The following is a 16,758-nucleotide window of genomic DNA, read 5'->3' as shown; positions in this document are numbered from 1 at the left end:
CTAACGCCTCACTACGCAGTTTCTGTAGAGAGTAGCATTGAAACTGCAGGGAAATATGCCCGCAATTGCTCTCCATGGTGCTGAAACTGTGTTAATGCACATTTTAACAATAAGGAGGTTTAAAGTGATTGTAAAGGCATTTTTTTTGTTTTATTGAAGTAAAAAAAATGTTGTACCATTGAACGGTGTGGTACCTTCCATCCTTTTCTGAAGCTCCCACCATCGTTGTCTTCTCCTACTTTCTTGCGAGTGCCCCTCAGCAAGCTTCTGGGCAGGCTACTTTTCTTGAAACTGTGCCCAAAAAGGCAGGCAGATGGCAAAGGGCTAGTCACCAGTATTGTCAGTGCTGGGTCAAAGTCGTAAAGTGTCCAGGGGGAGATGCAAACCTTGTGCCCTCTGTGATGTGCGTGCCTGATCATCTTCTGCAGGTGGGATCCCACTTCGAGATGCCATTGCACATGTCTCAGTGTCTCTGTGCAGCACTTGGTCTGCCACTTAGGTTTCATGTGGACCCAAAAGTGCACAATATCATTGTTGAAATTTTTAGCTGAGTATTCTCTGTCTCTGCCATTCTGTAAATAGCACTGCGGAGCAAGGGTCAGGAGTATGTAAAGTACTGAGTTCAGGGGTAAGTCGTGTGTTATTTACAAAGTCAAAGTTACAAAGGCCTGAAATGATTGTTGAACCTTTTTACAACACTGTAACATATATATGCAGCACCCAGGAAGTGAGTTTTAAAAGTAGGTGCCACATATACGTGTTTTTTTTTGTTTGTGTTGGAATCGCACTCGATCATGCGCTCCGAGCACAGAGATTGGGCTGGTGACAGCCCCAGGTCTCCCACTAACAATTGGGACCCAGGGGAACCAAATCCCAATCTCAAGCTTGCTGTGATAGCCTCTGATTGGCTGTCACAGTAATCATGTAATCTGTAGCCCACCCCAGTGTTGGTTTTCATCTGTGAAGAGGATAAACAACACACTATCCCTCTAGGGAGGAGGAAAAGATACATTGTATATTTTCTTACTATAATCTGTTGATGAAAAAAATAAAATAAAGGTTAACTCTTTCGGTGCTTGATCTAGCTTAGTGAGTGTAGGCATCAGGACTCGTTCATACCATTCATGCATGAAAACTGATGGGAACTGCTGTGAAAACCACTCAGATTTAACCACTTCAGCCCCGGACCATATTGCTGGTCAATGACCGGGCCACTTTTTGCGATTCAGCACTGCGTCGATTTAACTGACAATTGCGCGGTCCTGCGACATGGCTCCCAAACAAAATTGGCGTCCTTTTTTTCCCACAAATAGAGCTTTCTTTTGGTGGTATTTGATCACCTCTGCGGTTTTTATTTTTTGCGCTATAAACAAAAATAGAGCAACAATTTTGAAAAAAAATGAATATTTTTTTACTTTTTGCTGTAATAAATATCCCCAAAAATATATAAAAAAACAATTTTTTTCCTCAGTTTAGGCCGATACGTATTCTTCTACATATTTTTCGTAAAATAATCGCAATAAGCATTTATTGATTGGTTTGCGCAAAAGTTATAGCGTCTACAAAATAGGGCATAGTTTTATGGCATTTTTATTAATATTTTTTTTTTTACTAGTAATGGCGGCGATCAGCGATTTTTATCGGTACTGCGACCTTATGGCGGACACTTCGGACACTTTTGACACATTTTTGGGACCATTGGCATTTTTATATCGATCAGTGCTATAAAAATGCATTGATTACTATAAAAATGCCACTGGCAGGGAAGGGGTTAACACTAGGGGGCGAGGAAGGGGTTAATTGTGTTCCCTGTGTGTGTGTGTTCTAACTGAAGGGGGGGTGGGACTGACTTGGGGAAATGACAGATCGCTGTTCATACATTGTATGTACAGACGATCAGGCATTTCTTCCCGACAGGACCGGGAGCTGTGTGTTTATCAGCCCCTATTGGCTGATTTGCGAGATGACGCATAGCTACGTGATCTCGTGCAGCCAGGCCAACCTGCCGCCGTATAACTGCAGCGGCTGGTCGGCAAGCAGTTAACTTGCAGAGACATCAGTTTACATCAGTTTTCATGAGCGTCAGTTACAGTATGTGCCTTATTCACACCAATGTTAATGTCATGTTAGTTTTTTTTCTGCGCAGAAAAAGTCTGCATGTGATTCCAGTGGTGTTGTGGTGTGCCTGTTCGGGCACATAGAGAACACTTGTTTTTTGTTGTACCCTTGCAGAATGTATGCAGAAAAACAAATGTTTCTGCACCATGGTGTGAATGAGGCCTCAGTGCAAGTGACAGTGTAGTAGTATTGTGTCAGTTAGTGTCAGTGTATGAGTTACTGTTAGTGGCAGTGTAAATATCAGCTAGTGACTGTTAGCGGCAGTGTGTCAGTGCAGTGCAACTGTTAGTGGCTGTGATAATGGGAGTTTGTGGTAGTATTAGGGTCAGTTTTTTTGTATGTAAAATTAATAAAAAGGTTTTATATTTAGTGTTAGTGTCAGTGGGCCATATTCTGAGTAAATATCCGCCTGCTTCGCTTAGGGCACTTACACTCCGCTGTCCCAACTTACTGGAGCAGGTGTTGTATTCCCCAACCACTTGCTCCATAAGTTGGGACAGCGGAGTGTAAGTGTCCCGGCGTAGCCTGGCGGATCTCCAAGGGGGCGGCTTCTATTCAAATGAAGCGCGCCCCCGATACAAAAGAACTGGGCATGCGCCGGGCTGCAAAAAGCCCAGTGCGCATGCTCCAGTTCTCGGCGGAAAACGTCAATGACGCCGACGTGAAGTCGTATTCAAGAACGACTTACGTAAACGACGTATCCGACGAAAAAACGCGACGGGGACCCGACGCCATCCGTAACATGGCCTACGCGAGACTTGCGGAAACTTACCCCTCATATAGCAGGGGTAAGTTTCCGCTTACGCAAACGACGTTAGCGACGGTTACGCGACGCAAACTCGTTCGTGAATCGGCGTAGAAGGATCCTTCATGTAAATGCCATCTAGCGGCGGCCGGCGTCATTGCATTTAAGATCCGCCAGTGTAAGTGACTTACAGATGGCGGATCTTAAGTGTATCTATGCAAAAATGATTCTGAGAATCAGGAGCATAGATACACGGGTCAAAAAAGGGAGTTACGATGGAGTATCCTGAGTTACTCCATCGTAACTTTACTCAGAATATGGCCCAGTGTGTTCAGATAAAAACAATACCTACTTTTGATTACTGGCCCTACTACAGGTACAAACAACAAATCACATACACAAATGTGGTACTGCCGCAATTGTCAGTAGTAGGTGAAAATATGTAGGGTTTTTTTGGTGGTGGGTCATGTTAATGGTATAAAAAATATACAACTAAAATAAAAAAATAAAACTAGTTTTTACTATTTTGGGCCAGTTTTTCTTTCATAGACCCCTTTCACACTGGAGCGTATTGCAGGTGTTATAGCATTAAAAATAGCACCTGCAACACGCCCTTAAAAATCTGTCCCTATTCACTCCAGTGTGAAAGTCTGTGGGGCTTTTACACTGGAGTGGTGCGCTAGCAGGACGGTAAAAAAAGTCCTGCTAGCCGCATCTTTGGAGCGGAGAAGGAGCGGTGTGTTTACCGCTTCTCCACCGCTGCTGCCCATTGAAATCAATCACCACTGCTGCCCATTGAAACCAAATCATACCACCTGCAATGCGCTGCTTCTGAAGCAGCGCATTGCGGGCGGTTTTAACCCTTTCTCGGTTGCTAGCGGGGGGGGTAAATGTCCCCCGCTAGTGGCCGAAATGCGCTGCAAATCCGCCCATAACGTCAGTGGTAAAAATAGCAGCGTTTTACTGCCAACACTATGGGCAGCACAGTGTGAAAGGGCTCATAATGAAATTTATTTTCATAACACGGTATCCATTAACATTTCCCACCTAATGGAAGCCCTATCTGTCGTAAAAAAAGCATGGTGTAATCCACATGGATATAATAAGTAGGTGCAATGATAAATACAGTTTTACTAACGCATGTGAAAGTTGCAAAACTGGACTTGGGCATTAGGGTTTGTTTTGAACCTGGCCATGAAGGGGTTAAACATGGGTGTGATGAGACTCTTACTTGTGGCACAGCTATTTTATGTATTTTATGGGCGCAAAGACTTGTGCATACGTGTGCTGCGCATACAATGAGCGGGCTTGGGCTTTCTTAAAACTGTCTCTTTTAGGCCCCTCCCACTATTAATGCAATTTGGCCAAACTTAGTGTTCATTATCGCTCTCCGTGCCCAAAGGTGCTCCACGTCTTTTACCATCCTAGCAACACCCCTGGTAACAATGTTGCTCCTCCAAAAATGCAGTATAGTGAGCATTGTCAATCCTGGGATAGGAAGTATGGGCCAGATTCACAAAAGAGATACAACGGCGTATCTCCTGATATGCCGTCGTATCTCTGTGATCCGCCCATTCTAACTATGCGACTGATTCATAGAATCAGTTACGCATAGCTAGCCCTAAGATCCGACAGGTGTAATTGACTTACACTGTCGGATCTTAAGGATGCAATTCAAGGCCGGCCGCTAGGTGGCGAGGCCATTGCGGTCGGCGTAGAATATGCAAATGACTAGTTACGGCGATTCCCGAACATCCGCGCTGCCCGTCGATCTAACTTTACGTCTTTTCTGTCGAGATACGCCGCGTAAAATTAGGGCTGAGCCCTAGGTGTTCTAAGCCATGTTAAGTATGGCCGTCGTTCCCGCGTCGAAATTTAAAAAATCACGTCGTTTGCGTAAGTCGTCCGTGAATGGCGCTGGACGCCATTTACGTTAACGTCTAAACAAATGACGTCCGTGCGGCGTCATTTAGTGCAATGCACGTCGGGTAATTTTCCCGACGGAGCATGCGCAGTACGTTTGGCGCGGGAACGCCCCTAATTTAAATGGTGCCCGCCCCATTTGAATTGGGCGGCCTTGCGCCGAGCGGATTTACGTTACACCGCCGCAAGTTTACAGGTAAGAGCTTTGTGACTCAGGCACTTATGCTGTAAACCTGCGGCGGTGTAACATAAATGGGATACGTTACGCTGCCGTGGAGCAACGTAAATGTATCTGAATCTGGCCCTATGTTACTGATAGGATCACCAGGTGAAAATTAAGGGGGAAAAGCTTGAAAAAGTTAATGTAGCCACCTCATTCAAAAACTGAAAAGCTGCCTTATACTGCAGTTTTGATCCTCAGTTCAACTGTACTTTTAGGCATTTATAAAAGTAAAGATTTACATTTAAATCAAATTAGGATTTTTTTTATCATATTTTTATCTTGAGCCTAATAAATGTAATAATTCTTGTGTGAATATCAGTAATGCTAACACTTTTCAAGTAAATTTTTTATATAACAATAATTAATTTTTCATATAAAGCTACTCTCAAGCATATGGTACATGCTGGGCAGTGCTGTTTAAGGCACAGTTGGGTGAAGGCTAAAAGTAGCATATGCTTGTTAGTGATTGTTCTAGATTTAATGCAGCACCAGGAACACTAAAAGAAGTTTTAGAAAAAACTTTGTAATGCTTATTACATGTTTTCTTAGTTTTTCATTAGCTATAAAGGCAAATCTTTATATTGCCGCACTAAAATGGAAAATTGTCCTGGGACATTTAAAGGGTATATAGGACCATATTTTGATATGTTACAATTAGTATTATTAGTATTACTAATTTTATTCGTTACAATTTGTATATTAACATTAAAGAAAAACCTCTGCTGAGAGAAATATGTAGGCTGCTATTGGTGACCTTATAAAAATGCTAGTCATTTGTCTTTCTCTGTGTTGAACACTTTCTAAAGTTGGCCATGGACCGATTGAAATTTGTCTGGCTCAGCGGGGACCGGTGTGGTCATCCCAACTTAACCCCTTACTTTATAGATTTTGCCACACCTACATTATCTTCCGTGTGTGCACCTGCATTGGCTATGTAGCATAATCTAACCATATTGTGATGGCATAATTAGGTCAACAATATTTTTTACACTGTACTGTATCACATGATTCTGTCTTTTTCTTCTGTTCTTCACCACATGTGTCAGTCAAATAAGTTTGCCACTCTTGACCTTCATGAACAGAGGACAAGGGAACTGAGTACTAGTAGGATGATGATAAGATACTATTATTCATGACTCCCTACCCAGAGAACTGACCATAGGTACCATGTAGCGAAGGAGAGACATCACAGGTGTTGACAGGTGGGAAAGTTCATTTTTTTTAACTACTGGGGGCCATAAGGTCATGTTAGTGGATAATATATTGTTTATGGGATGTAGTCTTGTTGAAGGAGCGACTACTACTAAGCGTATGTAGCATTACCCCCAGTGGAGCTTCTGGATTTTGGGGCGGTGTGTTACCTCGTGGCTCCTCCTAAATTCCTAGGGGTGAATGATGCGTATTGCATGTAGTAGAAGTAAAGGAATGTCCAGACAGGTGCTCTTTATTACCCAGCCGGGTAAAAACAGTAAACTTGTGGTGAGGAAAGTAAAGCTGAAGAAGATAGGAGAATAGCAGATTCAGGCGTAATGATAGGAAACAGTCCTGCTCCCAAACGTAACACTTTTTAGCACCACTCCCACCGGAATGGGTTTAGTGTACCCGGACAGGCCTCTCTCGCTGACCAGGCAGCTGGAGTATCACTCGGACAATTATAGGATAAAGTCTCCTTGGTGAACTTGAACTTGGGAGAAAGTCTCTGCCACAGACCCCTCTCAATGAGCCTTAGAAAGATACCTCTGCCACAGGTCCCCTCTGGATTGAATTCTTGGAGATAATCCTCCTTAAATGAGTTACGTCTGGATCTCCTTCAACTTGTCCCCCAGATACCGACTGACAGGTGATCAATCCCATGGTGTCCGGCTACCTCGATCCCTGGTGGTTTGTCCAGGCCCCTTTGGACCGCCAGCCTTTCAATGGCGCTCCTCAGACTGACTCCCCACCGAAGAGCAGTACAGCTTGAGATCCTCAAAGTGGGAACCCAGTCACTCACTGGGTCCCCGTCGCTGTTCAGATGCTCCAGGTCAGCATGACCCCGGAAACCAGGAACACCACGTGGCACGCATGCCCTGGCCAGGTAGGCCATAACGCCAGGCGCCATGATGTGGCCACCCTAAAGGTGGGTGCCACACTGGACGAAGAAGACCCAGAACCAATGGCGTCTGCCCCATAAATACCCCTACCCAGCATGCACAGCGAGGACAAACACTTGTGATTGGCTGCTGGGAAAAAGCACCCAAACCTTGACTCCACTGCTGCCACCTGCAGCACCAGGGCTGGAAGAACACCCCAGCACAGCAGAATGGGCTCACAGCACAGCCAAGCTGAGACAGAGACCGCATTTAGCTACTAAAAATATGGATCAGAACTACACTCTGATCTACCCTTAAATTTAACTAGCACCAGTACTGTAAACTGTAAACTGTAAACTGTAAAGTACATAAGCGCTACTTGCATATGGTTCCACCGCATGCTAATTTTATGTTGCTGTGGCGATAAGGTCATGTAGGAGACCCATGTTATGAAGAAAGCTCTGAGTACAGTTTCTGTAACTGTAGAGACTGGGAAGTCTATTTTATTATAGCAATTAAAAGGTACACAGAATTTGGCTACAACAACCTGGTCCTCATTCTCTACAATGTGGTACATTAGAATACAAGGTTTAGATCAAAGGAATGCACTCTGTGGAAGGCTGCAACTGTCTAATTTGCCCCAATGCCCACGCCACTCCAGCCACAACAATGTAGACACAGAGGAGTTGATTTACTAAAGGCAAATAGAGTGCAGTTGCACTCTGCAAGTGTAGTTGCTCCAGAGCTTAGTAAATGAGCAGAAGATCTGCTGACTACCATCATTCAATCATGTGCAAGCAAAAATGCAGTTTTAACCACTTGCCGCCCGCCCTATTACAAAATGACGGCGGCAAAGTGGTTTCAATATCCTGACTGGACGTCATATAACGTCCTCAGGATATTGAGCCAATGCATCCCGGCGATCGTTGTTGCAGGGTGTCAGTCTGACACCCCGCAACACCGATCTAGGTAAAGAGTCTCTGACGGAGACTCTATACCACGTGATCAGCCGTGTCCAATCAGCCAACTGGCTGCTCCTCTGACAGGGGGGGTTTGTGCTGATCGATTATCAGCACAGCCCCCCCGAGGATGCCCACACTAGACCACCAGGGATGCCACTAGACCACCAGGGATGCCACCAGACCACCAGGTATCCCACCCTAGACCACCAGGGATGCCAATCAGTGCCCACAATGGATGACAATCAGTTCCCACAATGGGCATCACTGATTGGCAGGCATTGTTGTTTGGTACTGATTGGCATCCATAAGTACAATACAGTACATCCATGCCACCTATCAGTGCCCATCCATGTCACCTATCAGTGCCCATCCTTGCTGCCTATCTGTGCCCATCCGTGCTGCCTATCAGTGCCCATCCGTGCCGCCTATCAGTGCCCCATAAGTGCTGCATATTAGTGCCCATCAATTCCACCTCATCAGTGCCACCTCATCGGTGCCCATCAATGCCGCCTTATCTGTGCCCATCAGTGCAGCCCCATCAATGCCCATCAGTGAAGGAGAAAACGTACTTATTTAAAAAGTTTTGTAACAGAAACAAAAAAAAGCATTTGTTTTTTAAAATTTTCGGTCTTTTTATTTTTTTTTTGCAGAAAATAAAAATCCCAGAGGTGATCAAATACCACCAAAAGAAAGCTATATTTGTGGAAACAAAATTATACAAATTTAGTTTGAGTACAGTGTAGCATGACCGCGCAATTGTCATTCAAAGTGCAACAGCGCTGAAAGCTGAAAATTGGTATGGGGCAGGAAGGTGTGTAAGTGCCCTGTATGGAAGTGGTTAAAAAAAAAATCCTTGCATTACCTCATTTAATAAACTCTGGAGCAACTGCACTTGCAGAGTGCAACTGCACTTTGAAAAATGCACATTGTGGGGTAGATTCAGGTAGGGGCGCGCAATGATACGGCGGCGCAGCGTATCGTATTTACGCTACGCCGCCGTAACTTACAGGAGCAAGTGCTGTATTCACAAAGCACTTGCTCCGTAAGGTGCGGCGGCGTAGCGTAAATGTGGCTGGCGTAAGCCCGCGTAATTCAAATGTGGAAGGGGGCGTGTTTTATGCTAATGTGTGATGACCTGACGTGATTGACGTGTTTTACGAACGGCGCATGCGCCGTCCGTGTACATATCCCAGAGTGCATTGCTCTCAAGTACGGCGCAACAACGTATTGGTTTCGACGTGAACGTAAATTACGTACAGCCCTATTCGCGAACGACTTATGCAAACGACGTAAAAAATTCAAATTTCAAAGCGGGAACAACGTCCATACTTAACATTGGCTGTGCCTCCTAATAGCAGGAACAACCTTTACGCCGAAAAAGGCTAACGTAAACAACGTAAATAAATTGCGCCGGGCGTACGTACGTTTGTGAATCGGCGTATCTAGGTAATTAGCATATTCTACTCCGACAACAACGGAAGCGCCCCTAGCGGCCAGCGTCAGAATGCACCCTAAGATACAACGGCGTAAGAGACTTATGCCAGTTGTATCTTAGGCTAATGTCGGCGTATCTAGCTTTCTGAATACAGAAAGTAGATACGCCGACGCAGATTTGAATTTACGCGGCGTATCTATGGATACGCCGGCGTAAATTCTCTCTGAATCCCCCCCCCTCTATTTGCCTTTAGTAGATCAAATCCCAGGTTCTTGCTGTCCCAAGAAGTAGTTACAGATAAAAACAACAAAGGGAGGTAGCCAGTGCAAGTAGACAACCATGCGTATGCAAAGTGTATGAGTTCTTTCACTAACACAAAGACAGAGTTTGTTAATTTTACTGTACAACATAAATGTACATTAATTACTAAGTAAATTATTCCCTAACACAAATTAACAGCAAAGTGTATATGAACTCCATATTTACATTAGTTTCGATTAAACAGAGAATTTGACTCAAGGACTTTTACATTACTTTGCATTTGAAAAACACTTGGCAATTAAGTTTTAACGCATACAGACTGTACAAATAGATCATAAACATCCTGTTAACTCTGTATTATAAAATTGTAATTCTGCATAAGAATTTTCCATGCACATCACATATTAGTTTCATTGTTTTTATGCACACATCTAGGGCTGCAACTAATGATTACTTTCATAATCGATTAGTTGGCCGATTATTGTTTTGATTAATTGGATAATAACCTTAAAAAAAGTGTGGTGTATAATTTAGTTAATATGTACAGTTTAAAATAAAAGGCTATTTATTCTTATGTAGCGGGGTCATCCTGTTGGAGTCTCACGACAGGTCATCCCCACTGGAATTACATTCACATTTGTAAATATGTTGGACATTGTTATGAAGTTATGCATTGCGGGGCTATGAGTAGCAGGAGATATGGACTCCATTGACTCTGAGGAGAAAACAGACTACGCCCCTCGCAATGCCCTGTACCATTGGAACACATGACAATTCCACTCAGCCAGTCAGAACGGACATGGGAAGTTATTTAAGAAATGGGAGGGGCTAATTTCGCTCTCTCGGGATCTGCACTCTCTCCTCAGCGGAGCTGCTGATAACCACAGCCGTACCACTAGGCCAGAAGCCTGGGCCTATTCACAGAGAGACCAGCCATCCAGATAGAAGCAAGACCCCAGCATCTAACCTGTGTTCCCGGAGGTCGAAGAGGCAGCCCAGCTGACAACAGAAACAGTGGAGCACCCTCGTCCGGGACCCCTCGTGCTCTGGAGCAGTGCTTTACCAACGCGCCCCTTTCTGAAGAGAAAAATCAGGCGGGTCGGCCTGTCGGGTGAGAGAGTACATGCTTAGTTTCTGACTTTCTGGCTATTATAGACACCCAGTACCATTTCATCGGCCACAGACACCTGTTTGGCCCATAGCTGAAACTTAGAGGCCTAGTAAATCGTGTCAGTGATCCGTAGAAGGGATTGATGCTGACGGGCGATCACTCCACCAACGCCTTGCTGTCTTAGACATTGTTGTTATACAGTTTGTTCCGCTGATCGTTACCCGTGGATTACAATTTATGTACACCGACCGGCCGCAACACAGATATTGACTGATCTGTAGAACTGTCCGTTAGGGGCCGCTCATGAGCATAGACTTCCTTTTAGTTTAATGGATGGTACCATGCCTAGATTCAGAGATAAATGTCATCAATTACTGATTACTGATTCCTGCAAGGGCCCTTGCGAATCAGATTGAGTTATTACCATTGATTGTGATTATTTACAGTCCTACACCTGTTGTTTTCTGAGTCTTTATATAGTAAACTCACCCTGTGCATTCAAATATATTCACTGTGTGGAGTACATTTTCTTGTTTGAGGGACCGTTCTTCGCAGCAGGCAATTCTTTATCATCACTGTCATTGAATATTGCATGCTTGCTATTGTGACTTCAGCCCAGCAGGGGTCACAACAGTGGCGGCTGGTGACATTTTAGGATGGGGGGGCGCAAGACCCCGCCCCTCCACATTTGGTCCCTCCCACTTCTCATAAGCCACACCCCCTATAGAATACACCCACTCCGTCCCCTGTATTCCACTTGCTTCCACTCATAGTGTCAGGAGTATACAGCTCAGCATCACAGCACAGAGTATATAGCCCCAGCATCACAAATCATGGTATATAGCGCAGGCTTACAGATTGGCGCAAACAAACTAAAAAATTACACTGTTAGTTATGAAGGACTCTAAATGGGCATGAGATTATCAGAGACTGCGGACATACTGCACGAGATTACCAGAGACTGCGGACATACTGCACGAGATTACCAGAGACTGCGGACATACTGCAAGAGATTACCAGAGACTGCGGACATACTGCACGAGATTATCAGAGACTGCGGACATACTGCACGAGATGACCAGAGACTGCGGACATACTGCACAAGATTATCAGAGACTGCGGACATACTGCACGAGATGATCAGAGACTGCGGACATACTGCACGAGATGACCAGAGACTGCGGACATACTGCACAAGATTATCAGAGACTGCGGACATACTGCACGAGATGATCAGAGACTGTGGACATACTGCACGAGATGACCAGAGACTGCGGACATACTGCACGAGATGACCAGAGACTGCACACATACTGCACGAAATTATCAGAGACTGTGGACATACTGCACAAGATTACCAGAGACTGAAGACATACTGCATTACTTGTCCTGCGACTTGGGAATTCAACGTTGCATGACAAGTCGTACCCCGTATCTGTGCGACTTCAAGTCACAGCGACTTCAAAGTAGTCCCTGCATTACTTTGGTCGCACTTTGATGCAACTTGAGGTCCATAGACCTCCAGAATACACAGGCATTGCTTTAAGTCGCATCAAACTTTCAGACTGTTTTAGCCTGAAAGTCGCAAGATTCTGCCACAATTTTTTGCTGCGATTTTGCAGCGACTTGAAGCAATGCCTGTGTGTTCTGGAGGTCTACGGACCTCAAGTCACATCAAAGTGGGACAAAAGTAATGCAGGGACTACTTCGAAGTCGCTGTGACTTGAAGTTGCACAGATATGAACGGTTCTGATCAGGTCCAACTTATCCTGCAACTTTCCAGTCCCAAGTCGCTATTTCCACCAATTAAATATAAAAACCAATTGAATACGCGGGGGGGGGGGGGGGGGAGTATGGGTTCCCTTCCTGCCGCTATTTCCACCAATTAAATAAATAAAAAAAATAACATTTTAACAAGCCCGGAGGGGAGGGGGGATTGGATAAGGTCCAAAAAGAAATGAATGAATGAATGAATAAGCGGGGGGGGGATGGTTTGGCTATTTCCACCAATTAAATAAAAAAAAACAATGTTAAATACTTTTTTTTTTTTTTAACAAGCCTGGTTTGGGTGGTGCCGTTAATGCTGCTCTTTTGACATTGACAAAAAAACATCTGAATCATCTGAATAAGCGGGGGGGGGGGGGGGGAAGTTCGGCCGCTACGGTCGGTATTTTTGCCCAAAGTTTTTTTTTTTTTTATAGGTCGGGTGCGGGAAGGGGTCCGTTTGCTGGCTCTTGCATACATCAAACATGTTAGGCAGGGAGGGGGTTCATACCTGTTACTGCAGGCATGCTGGCAGATAGCTTCGAGGCGCACTCAGCTCCTGAGTCCCGACGTCACTTCCGGTTCTTCCTGAGACGTCGGGACTAGCACAGAGACGTGCGGGTGCACACAGAAAGTGTGCACCCAAGCCATAGAAAGACAGTCCATCGCGCCTGAAGCAAGTGGCGCGATGGAGAACGCCACAAAGGCATTTTTTTTTTGCCAATGTAGCGCCTCGTCTGCAATCCCGTGATTGCACAGACGTGGCCCTACCCACACAACACTGTGTCCAGCGCCCGGCGCTCGGACACAGTGCACCTAAGTACCTTTTTTGGAAAAAAAATTTCCTTAAAGGGACATGTTTAAATAAACATTTTTTTTTTTTTTTTTTTTAGATTTTTTTTTTTTTTTTACTGATTGGGGGAGGGGGGTGGCGCCCGGGCGCCCTCTATGGACGGGCCGCCACTGGGTCACAATATTCCTCTACCAGGCGTCTGATGTGTCAAGGGGTGATTCGAGCCAAAAGAGAGTAGATCCCAAACTAACCAGCGGCTCCTTCGGGGGTAGCGCTACACTTAAATATCTATATGTAGTGGTAAATGTAAATAACCAACTATATAGTTAGGGAGTAAAATCTCAAATCTACTCTGAAAATAACAGACAGAAGAGATATACCGTGTATACTATTAGAGGTTGAATCTTGTAAATATCATCAGACTTTTTTAATTTAAAGAAAAAACTATTTTGTGGACTTTCAGACATAACTGTAATTTTACTATGTATGACAGACTGACTCACTTGTCATAGGCAGGTGGCTTGATAAAAGCTATCTGGGCCTGCTGTCACCTCTGCTGGCCATACAAAAACAAAGGAATCCCCCATCGATGCTTCTGGCTCCTCCTGCCTTCAGAGTGCCCCAATAGTAAGCTGCAAAGTATAGTATAGAGGCCCCTATAGCAAGGTAAAGAAAACAACTTTTGCCTTGACATTTGTATAATCCATTATTTGTCAATTTATCGATTTGTTGTTTCGGCCCTACACACATCATTTAATTAATTAATTTAATGACATTTTATTGAATACTCTGTGCAAAAAGTCAACATGACATGATTTTGCATTCCTACTAATCAGATTCCTTTCTGATCACAGAGACCGTGACAGAATGAAGACAATCTAATTGGATAGACTTTCACTGGATTTGTTCTGTTTTCAGAAAGACAATGGGGTTATTTACTAAAGGAAAATAGACTATTCACTTTGCAAAGTGCAATTGCACTCTGCATGTGCAGATTCTCCAGAGCTTAGTAAATGAGATAACTCTTCATTTTGCAAAGAATACCCAATCACATGCAAGGAAAAAAAAAAAACAGCATTTTTGCTTGCATATGATTGGATGGTAGAAGTCAGCAGCGCTTCTGCTCATTTATTATTCTCTGGAGCGCTCTTGCATAGTGCAACTGCACTTTGCAAAGTGCACAGTCTTTTGGCTTTTAGAAATCAACCCCAATGTATGTTTGTAATGCGGAGGAGCAACTTGAGTGACAATATTCTAAAACATGGAAAATGTGTCCCACAGTCTCTGGGATAACAGGTAACAGCAGAACCTTGCAAGGAAAAGCTATGGAACTACATGTACCAGCATGCCTGTTCGTCAATGGGAATAGAAGAAACAAATCAGCAGCAAAGTTGCAGATCTGTGACAACAGAATTGTAAGGCTTTTGCAATGACAGCTAAAGTACCCGATAACATAAGTGTGCTCTTTAATGGTTTAATTTAGTGTCGGGGACCAGACCAAGGTAGCAGGTATAAATTGACTGTAGCAGTGCTTTCTGCAAAGAATGTAGGTCATAGTATTAGTTATAAGAAGGAAGGGTAATGAGTGTCTTCTTTTTACTCCTGTCTACTTTTTATATTTAAAAAAAAAAATCTAGGTTTTATTCTAGATTTTTTAGGAAGGTGTTTAATAGTTTAAAAACATGTGAAACCCGATTTTCACTTGGATTAGGGGCAGAGTACTATTACATCCTCCAAAAGCTTCACTTTCCATCAGTGTTGTATAGGCTAGCTAGACAGCTAGGGAATAAAGAGCTCGAAAGAGAGCATTAAAAGCACTGAATTTATGCACAGGTTGTACTATAAAACTATAACCATTGCCTGGGAGCCTAACCTATTCAGTCAGACACATTTTGTGCCTATGATATAAAGGAAGATGGATTTTAGATTTTCTATGGCAAAAAATGTTATTGTCTTATTTATTTTTTAATATACAAAAGGCATAGTGAAAATGGTCAGTCAGTAATACAGATAACATCACTGCCTAATATACATTCGGTATTGCTGCACATAGACATTGGTGTAACCATAAAATATGACAAGGTGTTAGGGAAAAGAGGTGTCACAAACCTCAAAAACAGGAGCATTACAATATGGGCATCAGGAAGGTGGCAGTGGTAGTGGTATATTTTCTATTTTTACAAGCAATAGGAAATATCAAGGGTATGCAGAAGGATTTTGGTTAGCCAGTTGAGTTGTTGTCAGTCAGGGCATCAGTTCAACTGAGGGGTAGAGGTCTTGAAAGTTCTTCAGTCTTGCAGGGTGTAATGGAAGTAGGGGACTGGAGATATTGCTACATTATATAGAATCTGATGTTAAAGACTTCAACATTTTAAAGAGATAGCAATGTTAAAAACAATGCTAAATGGGAAAAATAATACTAAGCTATAGAGACTACTATATCAGATTCATGGTGGTATAAAGAAATCCCCCTTAGGTCACTAAATTGCAATTCGTTGGAGCATCCTTGGAAAATCAATGCTCATCCAGAAACTGACTAGCACACACATAGGTATTTCTGTCATGTGACGTATAAGGTCTTATTCAGTTTATCAGTCTGGTTCGGAGTCTGGTTCCAGTTCTGTTGGGAAACAAATAAAGTTGCCTTGCAAGTTTTTTATTTTTTTTTGTCTGACAAAACTCAGAAAATCAAAAAATTAGAACCCCAAATAATTCTGAAATGTACATTACACACAGAAAGAATCAGTACTGAATTATATTTCTAATTGTTTTCTTTCACCTTCAATTGTATTAGAAATAATAAGAAAATGGAAAGTTACATAGCAAAAAATACTATTCGGAAATGTAATCAAGAACACGAGAAGTTTTCATCCGCAGATTGTCATGGATATGCAATAAAGTCTGGCAGCTTACCTGTCTCCACGTGTTCATTAGAGGCCTGACTCTCTTCCTGGCTGTCTTTTATCACCTTCCACCCTGTATGGCTCCACCCCAGGCCATCCCAGGAAGCCTATATTAACCACTGCACTGCTAGTCTGCTTTGCTGTTCAACCTTTGTTTGTAGCTTGAGTTCCTGTCTGCTGTGTGCTAAGTTTACCTTCCTGTGTACCGATTTTGGCTTGTATCTGACCACTCCTGCTTGCCGGTTTCCCTGACCTTTTGCCTGTCCCTCGGTTACCCTTGTCTGCCTGTTGCCCTGACCTCAGCTTACCCATCACTATCGCTTGTCCTGATTGCTCTCTCCCTGCAGAGCGTGACCTAGGGGACCCCAGGGGTCGCGACCTGGATCCTGCTGCAGCGAAGGCCATCCTCACTACCAGAGGCTCTGGTGAACACCAAGCTGGGTCTTAG

Source organism: Rana temporaria, chromosome 2, assembly GCF_905171775.1.
Source record: "Rana temporaria chromosome 2, aRanTem1.1, whole genome shotgun sequence".
Lineage (NCBI taxonomy): Eukaryota > Metazoa > Chordata > Amphibia > Anura > Ranidae > Rana > Rana temporaria.
This window is presented reverse-complemented; position numbering follows the sequence as displayed.